The 16,496-nt window shown below is 34.6% G+C and overlaps 1 protein-coding gene across 2 annotated transcripts in view; it reads left to right on the forward strand.

Moving 5' to 3' along the window:
* The window catches only part of LOC149795519 (ubiquitin thioesterase zranb1-like), a 58,139-nt gene that overhangs the window by 16,484 nt on the left and 25,159 nt on the right, over positions 1-16,496 (forward strand). The gene's annotated exons all lie outside the window — the stretch shown is intronic.

Here is a 16,496-nt window from a genome sequence, read left to right on the forward strand (position 1 = left end):
TGTACTTTTGAGAGAGTGACGTATGTAAGGTGAAGTAGTTCGCATTTAAAACATGCACAGTGGAGAGAACGTTTGCATACCTCTATGCTACATTAATGTAATGTGGATGATATTTCTTTTGGATATTGTACTTTTGGAAATTTTACATGATTTAAGCACACTGCTAACTAAAATGACTGCTCCCTTGTGTTAAAAAATCAGTCTGAATTAGTCTAAAGTACACTATACATAGCAGCTATTAAAATAGGGAAAATGAATTTTGCCAGACTAGACAATACCAGCTTCTGAAAGTGCAATGAATGAATTACCAAATATATAAAATGTAAAAAAAGTTATCGGCTCTTTTTTATACAGTTGACCTCTGAAGTTCAGGAAGTGAAAATGACCAAGTAGAGCTAGCACTATTTTGAAAGGTGCACATTTGAAGTAAGGCCAAGCTGTATACTCTATAACCCATAGTACACCCATCAATCATACACCAAAATAAAGGGAATTAAAGGTTCTTTGCATTATACCTAAGATATACAAGGTCTTTTTTAAATAGCCAGTATAACCAGTGAAGAAAGCCGGGGACATTCTTTTTCTTTAAATTCCTAACCCTATGCAAAATGCGAAACTGTATAGCGCCACCTAACTTGACATGCATTATTACCTCATGCAGTTTTGGGTCATTATGTTTTCCTAATTGTTTAAATTCACTATAGCCAAAAAGCACAAGAGAATACATGTGAAAGCATTTCACCTGACAATTGCCTTAGGGTTTGTACTATAGACATTACATCAGTCTCTCTTACCAGTTGCTACTTCACTATATCATGTGATGGTGTGTTAGCACATATATGACCTTTCAGACAAAATGTGCGTGGCCAAGGCCCTAATTAAAATAAAGATACAAGCAACTTTTATTAGAATCCTCCATCACTTATTCGAAGGCCTTAAAATACTTTAGCATTGGATGTGACCAGAAATGCCTGTCATTGTGTATTTTCAAGGTAGTAAATCTGCTTGTTGTCAATAAATATTTAAGTTTTAAAAGCTGTTGGATGTGACCAGAAATGTCTGTCAGTCATTGTGCATTTCCAAGATGGTAAGTCTGCTTGTTTTCAGTTAATATTTAAGTTTTAAAAGCATTTCCAAGATGGTAAGTCTGCTTGTTTTCAGTTAATATTTAAGTTTTAAAAGCCATCGGATGTGACCAGAAATTACTGTCAGTTGTTGTGTATTTTCAAGGTAGTAAGTCTGCTTGTTGTCAGTTAATACTTAAGTTTTAAAAGCTGTCGGATGTGACCAGAAATGCCTGTCAGTTGTTGTGTATTTTCAAGGTAGTAAGACTGCTTGTTGTCAGTTAATATTTAAGTTTTAAAAGCCATTGGATGTGACCAGAAATGCCTGTCAGTTGTTGTGTATTTTCAAGGTAGTAAGTCTGCTTGTTGTCAGTTAATAGTTAAGTTTTAAAAGCAGTAGAGTGCAATACAGTTCTGATGGTGGTGTAACAGGATAGACATAAATGGATGCTTGGATCGAATGACAACACAACACAGTGTGATGAAAGATGACAATGTATATATATATATATATATATATATATATATATATATATACTACAAATATAGTGATTATTTCATGCTCCAAACATACGTCTCATTCAAATACTCTATCCAAACATTCACAAATTGGTAAACTAAAAATGATTCATGTATTCTCATGTATGACTAAGATTCAGATAATCTTATGTAACCTCATGGAATGAAAATAAGATTCAAATAATCTTATGGAATGAAAGTGAGATTTACATAATTTCATATAATGTTGTTGTTGTTGGGTTTAACGCCATTTTTCAGCACACGATAGGCTATACATGGCGGCCAATATTAATGGTGGAGGAAGAACCCGGGAAAACCCCGGTAAGAACCACCGACCTACAAGAAGCTACTGGCAAGCTTTCTCACATACCCACATTGGCTGAATCCGAGACTCGATCCCACGCAGACAGAGGTGAGATGGCAGTGATCCGTAAGGGAGAACGCTTTAGACCACTTGGCCACTCAGGGCCCCCTAATCTCATATAATCAAAATGACTTAATTGTACTCAATTGAAACAACAATCAATTGAAACAAACATGACTCAGTCATTTGTACAGACATATGATTCATAAATATTTGTAAAACTTGCAAATGTGTCCACTGACAAACCACATAGCTCTCCCGAATTCTCGGGTTGGCCCTCACTTGTATTGGCTGTACACTCCCTTCATGGATCCACCAGTGTGTAGAAGTTTACAAACTAGTGGTTTCATCTTCGTATGGCCTTGATAGTTACATCATCTTCCATATCAACGCACAGACTGCCAGGCAGATAGCCTGAGATACCCGCACACACATATGCACCAACAGCACACAGTTCTCCTAAATTGGGTTGGCACACTTGTATTGGCCATGCCCAACCTTCGTGGATCCACCATGCACACAGACATACATATAGACATATATACAGACAGCTACAGACAGCTTCAGACAGCCCTAAACAGCTTCAGACAGCCCTAAACAGCTACAATAAAACCAAACTGGTCATAATAATAGCTTCAGAATTAAAATCTATAGATATGTGCTACTAAATTAGACCCTAATAGCAACTTGTAATTCAAAAGTTCACAAAGTTTCAAATCTGCATCGTAGTATAGGCATCATTTCATGATACGACATTATAAACTGAATATGCTTCACATATCAAATAAAATACAAATGTACCACTTACCCCTAAGGCTGGAGAACACAAATGGAGAATGTCCACTCCTTGACAAGATCCATAGACCAGTGTGTCAGTTAGAAATGGAACTTGCCTTAAATCCACAGGAGAGTATTAGGGTAAAATACCCATGCATACCGTGCTTTTGGTAACTCTTGCCGCAAGCGATCTTTGACAAGGTACATGCTAGTTCAGTTGCTTACCTAGAAAAACAATTATTCACCCTAGGTAACGTTGTATGCATGTAACACGAAAATGGTTCAAATCGTTCTAAGGTGAAAGCAAGTTATTTCTTGCCTTATTCTGTGACAGTTGAGAAAAATTATATAGTATAATTTTATGAAAGAAAAAAAAACATTTTTCTAAATAAATAGTTTGAATGAAAAGTAGTGAAGCATGAATGGATAGTACTGGAACTTAAGCAACAGCAGCTCTGGTACTGAAATATGTATTTTGTGCTACATTAAAAAATTAGTCAATAAATGTTTCTTTTTGTGTTAACTTGTTATGCTTCCTGTTCAAATTTTTATATCAAATTTCACAAATATTTGGGCAACATTTTTATGTTCACATATATCTCTCTATAAACTTTATTAAATTTTACAAATATTTGGCTATTAACAATTTTATATTAAATTTTACAAATATTTGACTGTTAATATTTTTATATTAAACTTCACAACATGTGGCTGCAATGTTAATTTTCAGAGAAAATATTTGGTAAGGGACGTTAGAATTTTGGGATCCCTGATACATGCTTGTGTGAACAGGATATTTTGAAAGAAGGAATCATCATGACTTGATGTTGACAGTATGAAAGTGATCATAGGTATCTTCAGCTATCAGCTAGGGTAAAGTATGCAGGCATTTACTGTCATTTTTCTACTATCAGCTAGGGTAAAGTATGCAGGCATTTACTGTCATTCTTCAACTATCAGCTAGGGTAAAGTATGCAGGCATTTACTGTCATTCTTCAACTATCAGCTAGGGTAAAGTATGCAGGCATTTACTGTCATTCTTCAGCTATCAGCTAGGGTAAAGTATGCAGGCATTTACTGTCATTCTGCTACTATCAGCTAGGGTAAAGTATGCAGGCATTTACTGTCATTCTTCTACTATCAGCTAGGGTAAGGTATGCAGGCATTTACTGTCATTCTTCTACTTGAAATTTACCACTAAATTAACTATGAAATACCAACTTTTTTGTATGAAATATATTTGTAGCATTTTAGAGGGTTTTTTTTCTTATGATGAAAATATTTAGTTATGTAACAGACTGCAATGCAGACAGGAACTTTGACTTCCATACCATTATATTCAGAATCTTTCGAAAACTAGTGTTAAGAAACAAACAAAAGATAAAATGAGAATTCTATATTTCAGACTACATAGTCCATACATCTACATTAAAATACAGATATAAAGTAAAAACATTGTAAACATAAAAGAACATATATCATACGTACAAGTATACAGATACATCTACACAATTAACTGCGCCCTGCATTGTTATGAATGAAATTATGTGGCACATTTAAAGAGTAATTTGTTCCATCTGCTAACAATATTAGAAAGTAAATGAATGTCATAATTCCAAAGAGATTTCATTATACAGTTCTTACTACTAGATATTCTTGTCATCATTGAGAATTCATACTTTCTCATTATTTCATCAGAACTAAATACATTATAATTTACAAACATGTTGGAGGCACTGTTCCATCTAGGAAGACCTAACTAAAAATGAAGACTAATATTATAACCAATAACTAGTTTTCTTTTCATACATTCACTAAAGTTTGTCCACAGAGGAGCACAATACATGGTGCAGCAATAAGATTTTAATAATCTAATTTTGATAATGAGCAAGTACACAAAAATTGGTAATGTCTTATCATATCTTCATTATCTGACTGATTGGATTTCAAAATATGACCCAAATACGTATAACTGTTGACATACGTAAGAGCATTGTCGTTAAGATGTACAGGGGGAGGAGATGGTAATATCTTTAATGATTTCCTTAAACCAGTGATAGAAGGACTTATCAGATAATTTCTTTTAGTGATCTTTTTGATTATTCACTCTTTATTCTCATGTAGAGTATGTACTCTATAGAAGAGTAAAATCTAGTTTTGCACTTATTTTTGCCTGAAACATTGATCTTTGTACATAGAACCATCCTACATCTCTGATGTCAAATGCTCACCACTCAACCTGTATTTAGTGATGTGAATGATTACAATAACAAACAACAGCAGCAGCTACAGTAAGGATAACATCAACAGCAGTAACAAAAAAGTCTTAATAAAACAACAGTAATAACAGCAAGAGAAACACCATCATCAGTCACAATAACAACAGCAATGATAATGATATTAATTATTAGAGGTATCCTGTATTGTTTTTCTGGCAGTATGTACCACGGTACTTTTTCACATCAATAGTTTGTGTCAGTAAGGAATGTATGAAAATTAACAAGAAATCTTGTTACAATCTAATTGATATTATCCTATGTTTTCAATATTGATGACAAAATAGTTCAGCAAATTGACCCTTTGCTTCCCGTATAAAAATCTAGCCCTCTTACCTGTGCCTTCCATATGACTTTCACGATGTCATACTCTTGGTCCCCATGAAAAACCACATAAACTGTAAAGAAACGTCATCTTCAAAAAATTATATATTTACGCATTGCTGGAATAGACTCCAATAACCTAATCATTTCCACCGCAAATCAGCATTTGTTATTAATGCTGGATTACTGTAAGTTATTATTCGTCATCATTTTGTGAAAAAAACAACTACCGATGCACAAGTTGCTTTGTTTTAATCACTGCAACTTGTGCTTCGAAACTTTAAACATCAGTATGTAAACACCATCATGATTTTAATCAACATACCTGGTGACATTATGTTTGAAAATATTTAACTAAAACTTTTCACTGCCTTTTTCTCATTATATCTTCATAATATCAGTTATAAGTCACAAGTGAATCTGACAAGAGGCAGAAACGTAATAATGGCAGACATCGCAGTATCTAGGCAGTACCCGTTCATTAGACAGGCCGTAATTGTAATTCATTTGGCGTATACATTAAGGAATATATAAAATTCGTAAGAAACATAATATGAACATTCTGTGATTAAATATTTAGCTATTTAAAAAATTATAGTCTGAAGTATATTACACATTGCGATGTTGGATAAATCAATTTGGTATATAAGGTCAGGGTTGTTTTCTTATATCACTCATTTTGTAATGATAATAACAAAACATGGCCAAGAAAATCATATCTGACAAATAGAAAATAATATTACCAGTACATGCTAATTATTACATACTGTAATTATCAATAATTTCTTTATAACATAATTAAAACGTGAGTGATCAATATCACTGTTTCTAAAAGTAGATGCACCTACTGGGCATGTGTGGCACCATTTTACTTGTGGCCGTAGTTTGATTCAGTTGGATATAGGACTCTGTTTCATGCAAGGATGTACTTTAATGATTCATTTCATTGTAGATGAAAAACTCAGGTACTGTTTTGTCGGCAACAAGGAAAATAAGCATCAAAACATAAATGTATCTTTGGAGCTTGAAATTATTCGTACTTTACATGTGACTAATATTCTAGATTTTTCAGGCGCACTTCAATGGCCTTCACAAAAACATATTGTATAAAGTTATTCATTCACTTGGCCTACTTTCTGTACACGGGCTTATTAAAGGTTATTAAAAATATTTCATAGTGAGTTCTTGTTATTGGCATTAGTGATGTGGTTAAGGATACGTAAATGTATCTGGTAGGCCTATACATGTTGTTGTTGTTGTGGGGTTTAACGCCATTTTTCAGCACACGATAGGTTATGTATGGCGGCCAGTATTAATGGTGGAGGAAGAACCCGGGAAAACCCCGGGAAGTACCACCGACCCATGAGAAGCTACTGGCAAGCTTTCTCACATACCCACATTGGCCAAATCCTAGACTCGAACCCACGCATACAGAGGTGAGATGGCAGTGATCCATAACGGAGAGCTCTTTAGACCACTAGGCCACTCAGGTCTCCACCTATACATGTGAGAGAGAAAAAAAATGATCTTACCTAATGATGTTTCATTTCATTGAAGAACTGATTTCAGATATAAATATCAACTATTTAGCAAATCACTTGTTCTCAGACTTTCATGTTGAGGAACAAAACAAAGAAACATGAGAATAAGAAAAAACTATCTACAGTTGTATTGGAGCACATCACAGCTACTCCTCTATCGTGCCCTATTTTGATGAAACAGGCTGTGACATTCTGTGCAGCATAGATGAACGTTGCAAATGACACAGCCAGATTTGGGTTTTTTTCGTCTCTTTACTCCATGCTTGGTACAGTACAGGTGGATTTTTTCCTTTAAAGTGTCTGCAGTCTGTGTGTCTCAGTATTGTCCAGTGTCACAGGCTACAGATTTTCAATGCATGGCAACCTTGCTGCACTTGAAACTTCCTATGAGCTGCTTCGCCAAATTAATTTGAAAATATGACTGTCTGAATCATTTTCTTCTTTCCTGACTCTCAGGATGACTCTCCATCATTGTTATAAAACCATTGATTATGTAGATATTTATAATGAAATGAAACATATATTGCCACCATTTCTTTGAATGATTGTCCAGCTGGATATTTGGCCCTGACTTGGTCACATATGTCACCCCCTCGATAGTACTGTTGGTAATTTGTGACAACCTTTGGACAGTTAACCTGTCACACTGTTCCATCTTTCTGTTTCCGGTTAGCAATATCAATGATGGTTGGATCTGCTGTTGTGGATAGGGCTGTCACTGGTTTCTTGATCTTTCATAGTGTGGCTGTCATGTTTCCATCCTGTCGTATTAAATGGTCTCCTTGCTCCTTTCATGGTGGATATTTAAATTCCTCTGGGAAGTCTTTACGGTTTTTCCTCACAGTGCTACAGGCATATATACCATGTCTCAAACTTTGTACCAGTTGAATGGATATAAAAAAGTTAACAAAATACACAATAAAATTTTCCTCTCAAAGGCATAGTAAGCTTTTGCACAACTTGATAGCCGAGACCCTTCATGCTCTCATTCACTTCATCTGTCTCTTCCTTCCCCTAGTAAAACTCAAACTGATGACAGAAACAGACAAACTATCACAACGCATCCATACTTTCAGGCCCCACTTGACTGGCTTTGAAGGAAGATACTGCTTGGCCTTGTGTTGTCCCTTGAATGCAGTCATTCCTGTAAAGTGCATTATCTTTTTGATAAATCATTTAATGAAGTATTGTATGAAATTTTAATCAAAACTTTAAACACGATCATTGAATGAAAAGTTATTTTTTAAAATTATTTTTATTTCATTTATATTATTATGAAAAGGTATGGAATATAATATCGGATATTCATGAGTCTAATTTTTAGATTTATGTATGGAGATGTGATAGATTGTAGTTGTGTGGTTATGGATATCTAATGTATGTTTTTGTGTGTATATGATACACACATGTTGAGTGGTTTATATTGGATATACAATTTAAAATTATCACATTAATGCAAAGATAAAAGACAATACAATGTGTATGTATGCATGTATATATGTGTATTTCTTCATTTTATGATCTCTATATGTGAGAGTGTGTCTCCTGTGCAATTAACTGTTCAAAGAAATATATTTTTTGTAATGAATGTATAAAAACCTCCATCAGTAGTTTGATGTTGGCGAGGCTTGTATTTCTTCTTGCTGTTGGCCAGAACTTCATCTAGTATTGGACACATTTTGTGAAGTTTGTCATGGTTAGGGTGGTCTGCAGGAAAATCTATGTTATCATTTAGATGTAGGTACTTGCGGAGTTTTTCAAACCTTGTGCATGGCATTACATTTTTGATTCCTTTGTTGGAGAGAAGCTTGTCATTTGACCAGTAAAAATTATAGTCAGGAGGACTGATTATCCCCATCATGATCAACATGCCAATAAAGGAAGACATCTCAGGTACACTGGTCTCTGTCCAGTTTGCATAACTGATTTCATGATCCACATGTTGTTCAGCTGCAAATTTGTTTGCTTCACTTACAATCTTTTCAAAAAGTCCAACTGGAAAATATAAATGGAAATAGTCTAGTTCTGGTGCTGTTTCCTGCAAATTATGTGATGGTCCTGACTGCTGAGTAAATGGACTTATGTCAACATCTTGCACTTCTGCAAACCAATTGGCTGATCATCATCATTGTCACTCAAGTCTGATGTCATTTCAATGTTGATATCTGACAATATAATTTTAGATCCTTTGTCATTAAAGGCATCATTGTTTATAAAATCTGGTATTTCGTTGGAACTGAATCCAGAAAAATCATTTTCACTTCCAGACAGATCACTGTAATCAACAGACGAGGATGACATCACCATGACAAGATCAGGGAATTCCTTTTGTAAATAAACAATTTCACTTCTGGTATCATCTGTTATACGATTTGATTGAAACTTGCATATTGAAATGAATGGAAGAAACGAACAACACAAACTTTCTTAATTTTATTATTTTATTTTATATGATCTGCAATTGTAGCAGATTTTGTGTTTTAAACATGTTAAAGCTACATTATACATTAAAGTGTATGGAAGAAGACTTTCTGTATTTGCTGTGCATTCTAAGAATGTGATTTTCCACATAAATAACATGATGACATTAGGAATTTATACTTGTAAACTTCAGCATTATATTCGGAAAAATTACAATTATGAGTAACTTAACATATGTTGAAAAGGCCATAATATTTACATTGAATTGAGGTAATACAATCGGCCAATGACTCTGTTTCAGATGCGGCTGTGGAAAACACCCCTACATATAATTGGTTGGTTAAATTTAGATTTATATGTTCTAATGCAGTGCTGTCCAACCTGTGGCCCGCCAGAGCTCGAGCATCTATATAGTCGTTGCTTTTCAGTTTTCTGCTGCGGCCCTTGGCTTCAAGAAAAACATTTTTCAGTGGCCCATGGTGTCAAAAAGGTTGAACAGTACTGTTCTAATGTTAGGAAATACGTCATTAAAGGAGACTAGAAATCAAAATTTTCCTTTTATGTATGTAATTCTCCACAGATTTTAATTCGACTGCAATGTTTATAAATGAAATATCGTAAGCGGGTAGTGATTATATTGCGTGGAAGATACCACGATTCCGTAAATTGCCGAGTTTTTCCGAGTTTTAATGAGACGACAGATCACGTGGTACCGTGACGCTATACTAGCGAGTCCTCGAATACAAACATAAACATTGGCGAGCGAGGCAGACAGGAGACCACATTTGGGTTGCACATTCAAAAGTTGAATCTGCAGTCTGATATAATAGTTTATGTACTGTACTGATAAGTACTAAAAGAAATTTGTTAGGCACAGGCCCCGGGCTGGTGACTTAAATAAACTAAAGTCCTGAATGAAATTCCACAAGCCCGGACAGTTCATACCTGTCAACTCTCAAGCCGGGAGAAAAACCTCCCGATTTTGGGGGTATTTCCTCATCTACATCCCGATCTCGTAATATCTCTCAATTTTGTGCAGCGAAGTCCCGATTATTACATTATGTCTGTCAATTTTCATTTGTCAGAAGAAAAAACCCAACCCCAAACCATTTTTAAATATAACGTATGCCATCCACAGTCTAAACTGCCACACTGCTGACATCGTAGCGATATGACTGAAAAATTGTTAAAGCTACGTTAAAAATTCAAATCACATGCACACACGTCTAAACCCGGCACTGGACGAAATAATTAATATCATACAACAGTTTTTTTCTTTTTTTTTTCTTCTTCAGTAAATAGAACATGAAGATTAAACATTATTCAAGTAAATTTCAGATTTTTTAAACAACTACAACAGTACTATAGTAAAAAAAAAATAATTAAAAGAATAAAATTGTCACCAATTAGCTTAAATGAATGATCACGTTGAAATTTTCTCTGCAAACAGAATCGCATCTCCATTTCCGCCAAAGAAACTCGGCCAGTTAACACCTGACATTCCTCTACCGTATATGAAAAGTTTAATTACCATGATTAAATTACAAGGAATAAAACAAAATATACCATGCAGTATATGTGGCCCTAAAGAACTAATTCTGAATAAATATTTTAATCAGCAAACAGTGTTACATGCATTAAGACTTAAACCTAAGAAAATAAGGTGGGGCATAAAACTTGAGAAAAACAGTTGCCAGATGTACGGTAACTTGTGACTGCAGATTTGAACTGTTAAAATGAAGTCCATGGCATCGTAAGTAACAACAAAATAGGCATCGTTTATTTGGTAATCAATTGCTGGTGCTTATACATACACACACTGTCGAACATGGTTTCTTTGAAGTATGTCCGAAGGGCAGTCCTTTTCACAAGATCAATGTAAGGATAAGGATTCTGTTCATTAGTCACACAGGCTTTATTGTTTGCGTACTTAAATCAAAACTTTAGCTATTTTGCAATTTAGCCAGAACTGACCAGAGTATGCAAAAGGGGCTTGTCATGGGGGAATAATAAGGCGTATCACAGTGAGAAAAGGCACGTCAAATGGGCGGTCGCACATTGGGGCAAGGGGGGGGGGTCAATAGTCCCTCCCCCGTTCTATTGTCAGACAGTTAATGTGAAACTTTTACCTTTTTTTTTAATCGCTCCTTTTTAAACTGCCCAAGGAATAGTTTTATATCAGTTCCAATTAATACAGATTACCGTTTATGCATACTACATGTATACAATGCATTTTTTTTTAAATTTAATTTTTATAAGATTACTGAAAATTGTGTTTTCTTGAAACACGACAGGTTTAGAATCTTATTTTTAGCAAAGCTTCGATTTGATTAAAATCAAATCTAAATTTCACCTACGACAGTGGTGATTTGATTTAGATTGTGCCGTGTTAAGGCATGTATGTCAACATCTTGAAAATACATTTACTCATTTCACCAGCGCGATCAAAGTTTCCTCAGGCAAACACTTTTTGTTTCGACAAGCCTGACGGGCACCTCACTTTGAATACAGGATGGGCCGGAACTAAAACCAGAAGGGGCCCAGGGTGTCGGGCTATCAGATTTGTTTTTAGCACTGCTGTTTTAGATAAAAGATAAGTGGATTGATTGTTGCATAATGTGGTCACTTACTCGTCCTTCTGCCCATTTTCGTAACTCACACGTTTAACGCTTTTCCCAGGATTTAAAATGTTCAAAGGTATGTCTGGAACAGCGCCAACTTTTAGTCTAGGCCTAGCATTTGCGTATCTTTGAGCTGCTATTTTTTCATGATCCCTCTCGTAACATTCCTTTGAGAAATGTAACGTGCACATAGTGCTGTATGGTGTTGCTTTGAAATCGACTCGTTTGTAATAATGTACCCATTCTTTCATGATGCCTTTATCTTTCGGAAAAGAAAAAAAAATATGTTCACAGGCTTTTCTTAATGTTCTATTACACCCGTAAGCAACGCAAAACGGTATTGTCTTTTACTCTGGCAACTCCCACTTGGGTTGCTGGAGTCGCTACTATGACGTCACATCCCGAAAGTAACCGAATAGGCGCGGAAATTTTGCATACGAGGTCACGGAAATTCAGCTCCTAGAAGATAGGCCAATATTTAAATATTGGCATTACAGTCGCAGATGATACTTCAGAATAAGGTTTTCTGCTATAGTACTTTTATTATTATTCTATATTTCCATTGGTTTCTGGTCTCCTTTAAAATCAAATGTTAGTAAACATGATTTTTTCAAATCAGCGTTTGGTTACTCTGCAGATAATCAACATTTAAATGGAAGATGTAACATATTCATAGTAGATACTGTGTAGTGCATAGAAATGCGTTGATGGGGGGGCAAAGGTAAAAGTGTAGTTATGTGTAGACAGGGGGCAAAGGTAGTCAGCCACCTTATCTGGAACAGCATTGCTATACATATTACATCCTTTAACACATTAACCCCTAGTGATGACTTAACGGGGCAGGAGGTAGTAGCCTACTACCAAGCTCTGTAGCATCATTCTCATGCATGATACACTGAAGTGGGTGGTATTATAGAAAGGTAGACAGATGTAGCTCTACAATAATACCAAATAATCTGGAATATCTAGTTGCACTACGAAATACAGATAGAAAAACCTCATTTTTTGGACCCAACTTTTTTTAACCCACAATTCGCCCGTGGTCGGAATCCGATTTTGTGTCCAATTTTATACTTTTTGGTCTCAGATCTAAGGCAAACCGGTATGAACTGCGAACAGACAGATGTGCCTTTGCAAAAAGTAGGATAAGATGGGCATTTGCTCATGCGCGAGTCAAATAGCCAAAGAAAAACAATGTTTCTAACACAACTAGGCAGTATGTTATTGAAAGATGACCGGGGATTTGGTGTTTTCAAGTCTATTGAGAAATAGCTTTCAAAATGTGTTTCCTACTCAATTTTCAGGCAAAAATGACAAAAAGCTCCAGGGTTTAATGTGTTAAAGAGTGTAAGCGTAAATGTTCTGTTTCGTTGATAGTCTAGAATGTGACTGTATTTGGAATGTAACAGTATTAAAATACAAAACTGAGATGGTTGTGGTGGGAATGAAACTAATTGAAGGATGCAAGTTAAGACTTGTACAGAATGTTCTTTATGACACTTTATGGCTTGGCTCTACACTGCTGTGGGAATGTCAAGGTAATTACATTTCCCATCCATCCATTTTCCTGTCTGTCCTTAAGTTCATGCTTTTTTCAAGCTAGCATTGGTCTTGATCTTTATTTTGGTGAACTGCCTTACACATATTATATTATGCCTTTTAAGGCTGGTCTTTTCAACTCCAACTTGAACAAAGGAACAGTCCTTTTTTTACGGTGCATAGAAACACCGAAACGCCGGAATACAATAGAAACACCGAAACGCAATATTGTATATACCTTAGCTGGAAATTGTGAAACGCCGACTTGGAAATTATGAATAAAGGTGTGCATATTATTATTAATGTTTGCGTTTATAATGCACTAAAAATGAAAATCTTTGAATTATTTACATTATTCATTAAGTTTGGATTATGAAATTCATAGTTACCATATAGCAATCAACACATTTTCCTAATAAACACAATTAATGACCATTTGGTATTCGTAAGCACAAAAGGCCAAAATGATTAAGGCCTGCTGAACCATGGTCTTTATAATTTTATAACAGAAATATTATTAATTCGCTTTGCTTCGCTACGTAATGTAGCATACTGTCCAGTAGACTCAAGAATGGCAACATCTGTGTTGATTAAACCGTCCACGCACATGACCTGCTTTATATAAGATGGTTGACGTTTTAATGCTGTGTAGTTCCCGTCAAATTTCTTTAACAGTTAATTTTGCAAAAAAGTTGTACAAAAAATGTATAATGCAAAAAAGATGTATAATTTCAATTCACTACTTTATTACATTAATCATAACGAACACCAATTTCTTTACATAAATATATAGATGCATGCAAATATATACAAATAATTTTAAAAAATATACAGACTTTGTCTAACTTTTCGATGTTTAGTAAGACCGACATGCAAATGACGCTATGGATCTACAACAGGGAAAGTGGCCGCTTTATATTCATCAATTACTGAATAAAAACCATACCACCAAAGATATATTTAATGGGTATATTTTGAGTATATTCGAGTGTATTTGAGTAAAAAGACCCGCAATACAAGTCCAACATGATTAGCTGATTAAATATGTATGATAGTGTATTGAACTCCAATGGCTACTGGTTAAATAATCTTTATTTCAATGCAGGAACGCAAGAATGAATGCTGACTGATTTGTAAAGGTTGAATTTCCGCGATTAGTGGACGAAAGCGAAAATAATATAGGAATAGTCATTTCTTGTACCACTTGGAAGACATGCTTCTCGATATGTAGGTTTTGTTGGTCACTAATAGTGTTTAATAAAATATTCATGATAAAGATACATTATCATAAATCTAACAAAGCATTTTCATTCTCCAGCTAATACTATTAATTTATTATATAACTAATATTAAATGTCAGAGATATGAATTATACATTTACAACCAATATACACTATGGTATATATAATATAAATGAAGTGCTTTTCAGTGTTTCAAATGTGTTCTGGCATTTCGGTGCATTCCGGTGTTTCTGTGTTTCTATGCACCCCTTTTTTTAAACAGTATTAGTAGACTGCATTCATTTTCCTACCTCCACTGATGCTACTTTCCACTTTTTGTAAGGTAAGACATGGTTTGATAATGATGGGGCATTGTTCCAGCAAATCCTGTTGAGTGAATGAGTAAAGTAAATGAATGAAGAAAAATATGTTTTACCAAAATCACAAATGTTTTATAAGTGAAAAAACTTTCAAACAAATAAAAGATGGCACAAATGGGTTGTATGCAGTTGAAGAGAAATGATATATTTCATTGGGAATCTTTTTGATCAAAATTATGCTTGATCACTTGAAAAAAAATTGTTTTAATACTTTCACTGGCTTGGATTGAATAAATGGAAGTAAGTGATTTTACATGTGCCAGTAATATGGTATAAAGAACATTCGAAAAAAGTCTTTGAATATTCATCAGATTAGTAGTATGACTTGACCATTAGCCAAATGAACAGTGTGACCTGACCATTCATCAGATAACAGTATGACTTGACCATTCATCTGATGAACAGTATGGCTTGACTATTCATCAAATGAACAGTATGACTTGACCATTCATCAAATGAACAGTATGACTTGACCATCAATGAAAAGTGTGACTTGACCATTCGTCAAATGAACAGTTTGACTTGGCAATCCTATGGACATTATATGACTGGACAATTCATAAACAGTATGTCTCATCCCAAAGAAAACTTGCACATAATGCTGTTTTGTTTACTAACCAGGAAAGTTTGAAGATATTGCATTTTTAATGGACTTCTAAAAATTGTTGGCTACCTCCTCATAAATGTATCATTCTTTGTGAGAAATTTTCTCTTATTGTTAAAAACCATTTTCATTTAAGGAAAGAGAACATTTTTGAAGCCAAATCTTTTATGTTATAATAAAACTGAGTTGGCCCGGCTAAACATTATTTATGTGGAGAGAGCAGGGGAGGGAAAACAGCATTTATGCAGAATTACTTTATAAAATGTTGAGATTTCCTGGGATATATTTTTATGAATAATTTTGCAGCTAAGATAATTCATTAACTTACATGTTTGCTCGTCCCATTGGTCTCGGAATCAAGGTCACAGTCATAGAAAGTTTGAATAAAACTTATGATTAAATTTATTTTCATTTGCTTATACATGTATTACCTAAACTCGTGTATGTATTTTCTTAATATTCTGGATACATCATAAATAATTCATTCAGCAAAATGCTCAACCATTTGACCTTGGTATCAAGGTCACACACTTTCCATCAGTATTTTTATAGGAGGCTCGACATGCAGACCATTGTCTTCTTGTTTCTGAATGATTTTAACTTAAAATTCTACGTAACCTTTTTCAGTGATGAATAAGAATGGCTGCAGAAACATTGTTTCTTAGTTATGTAGAGAGAGAGAAAGAGAATGCTAAAAATGGATAATTTTAAATTGATTCCCTTTGCATATTTTCTTATGAAGTATTCTTCAGCAATCCCTTTGTCTTGAAGTATCAGTTTAATTATCACTGTGCTCAGTTTTTTTATACAATTGATGATCATTCTGTGCTCAGTTTTTATTTTTAC

Source organism: Sinohyriopsis cumingii, chromosome 7 (genome assembly GCF_028554795.1).
Source record: "Sinohyriopsis cumingii isolate HCF-2022 chromosome 7, ASM2855479v2, whole genome shotgun sequence".
In the NCBI taxonomy this organism is placed as follows: domain Eukaryota; kingdom Metazoa; phylum Mollusca; class Bivalvia; order Unionida; family Unionidae; genus Sinohyriopsis; species Sinohyriopsis cumingii.